This window comes from Myotis davidii, unplaced genomic scaffold (genome assembly GCF_000327345.1).
Source record: "Myotis davidii unplaced genomic scaffold, ASM32734v1 scaffold1221, whole genome shotgun sequence".
In the NCBI taxonomy this organism is placed as follows: Eukaryota; Metazoa; Chordata; class Mammalia; order Chiroptera; family Vespertilionidae; genus Myotis; species Myotis davidii.
Genome location: NW_006291616.1, coordinates 225,186 through 227,090, shown reverse-complemented (window position 1 = coordinate 227,090; position 1,905 = coordinate 225,186). Strand labels below are relative to the sequence as shown.

The 1,905-nt window shown below is 52.9% G+C and overlaps 1 long non-coding RNA gene across 1 annotated transcript in view; it reads left to right on the top strand.

The window, feature by feature from the left end:
* The window catches only part of LOC107183296, an 18,543-nt gene extending 17,534 nt beyond the window's left edge, over positions 1-1,009 (top strand). The window contains exon 3 of the long non-coding RNA XR_001514077.1: positions 997-1,009. This is a non-coding gene — a long non-coding RNA (uncharacterized LOC107183296). The remainder of the gene's footprint in view (positions 1-996) is intronic.
* The last annotated feature ends 896 nt before the right edge of the window (positions 1,010-1,905 follow it).

Here is a 1,905-nt window from a genome sequence, read left to right as displayed (position 1 = left end):
TCAGCCAGGAGACCGGGAGTTTGATCGCTCACTATGACGTGCACTGACCACCAGGGGGTGGCGTGAAATGAAGGAAGGCCCAGGGCAGCAGCTGGAAGGCTTGATTGGCCCTGATCGCCAACCAGGCCTAAGGACCCTACCCGTGCACAAATGTCATGCACCGGACCGCTAGTAGAAATTTTTTTTTTTTAAAGAATCCACTTCCACATGGATGCAGCCTTGACACCTGTCAGTCAGCCCATAGTCCCTCCCGCATACAACTAGTCACCAAAATGCGGGCTAGCAAAGGGACCCAAAGTCACTGTGATCCAGGCCCTCCCTCTCAAGGCTTCGGTGCGATTCCTACCCCGTCTCCACCTAGTGACTCCGATGAACACACGAGAGGCGGTTTGTCCCACGCAGGGGCCCTGTCTCACTCTCCTCCCCCTGCAGCTGCTGTGCCCAGAGCAGTGGCTGCCTGTAATGCCAGCCCCATCTCTGCTGTCAGAACAAGGAGGGCCTGCTGACGCCTGCTGAGGCAGGATCCAGCGGCAAGGGAAGGGTCTTTCTACACCAGGCAGGGAGCCTCTTCCTGACAAGGGCCATTTGCATATTCATAACATCATTCGGGGCCACACAAGACGATCAACTTAAAAATTAGCCTGCCACGTGCCCATCAGTGGACGGGTGGATAGAAAAGTTGTGGTACATTTACACCATGGGATACTATGCAGCAGTAAAACAGAGAGATCTCTTACCCTCCAAGACAGCATGGAGGGACCTGGAGGATATCACGCTAAGTGAAATAAGTCAGTCAGAGAAACACAAGTATCACATGATCTCACTCATATGTGGAATCTAAGAAATAAACGGATAAACAGAGGGGATCCAGAGACAAGGAAACATGGAACAGAGGGCAGAATCTTGAAGGGAAGATGGGGGAGGGTGGGTTGTGTGGGAGGTAATCAACCAAAGACCTTTATGCATAGATGCATAACCCATGGTCACAGACAGTAGGGTGGTGAGTGCCTGGGGTGGGAGGTTTGGGTGGGCTGGAGGGAGTTAATGGGGGGGAAAAGAGGGAACATATGCAATACTTTCAACAGCAAAGATATATTTTTTTATTTTTATTTTTTTAAATATATTTTATTGATTTTTTACAGAGAGGAAGGGAGAAGGATAGAGAGTTAGAAACAAGGGCCATTTGCATATTCGTAACATCATTCGGGGCCACACAAGACGATCAACTTAAAAATTAGCCTGAGAGAGAAACATTGATCAGCTGCCTCCTGCACACCCCCTACTGGGGATGTGCCCGCAACCCAGGTACATGCCCTTGACTGGAATCAAACCTGGGACCTTTCAGTCCGCAGGCCGATGCTCTATCCACTGAGCCAAACCGGTCAGGGCAAGATATATATGTTTTTAATTAGCCTGTTATATTTCATTAACTCACCCCTAATGCCTTGGCCGGTCCAGACCAAATGACTTTGCAGGCCTATGGCGGCCTGTGGGCCGGACGTTCCCCACCCCTGTTCTACACCTTCAGTGCCCTTGAGTGGCCATGTACTTAGTGCCTTTGGGTAAGTGGGCAGGGAGGACGCACTGGGCAGCAGAGAGGAGGTGAGTCTGGACTCTTGGAGGCCCATGTGAACTCTGGAGCATTTGCCGGAGACACCGTGTCCCAAGTGTCTGCATTGAAGCGGCAGAGGCGAGGGGCTGCAGGCTCCTGGGAAAGGAGGAGGTCTGGGTGGTGCCCAAGCAGGCTGTGTGCAGAACTGCGCATGCCCTGGGCATCCACTGCAGGCGCGATGCCGGGGCAACGAGGGCACCAGGCTTCCCGCTCAGGCCCTCTTGCCTCCTGAGCAAAGGAGCGAGGCCGGCACTGGGCACGGACCCTGGTGTTCAAGATGCCTCCACCTGCAT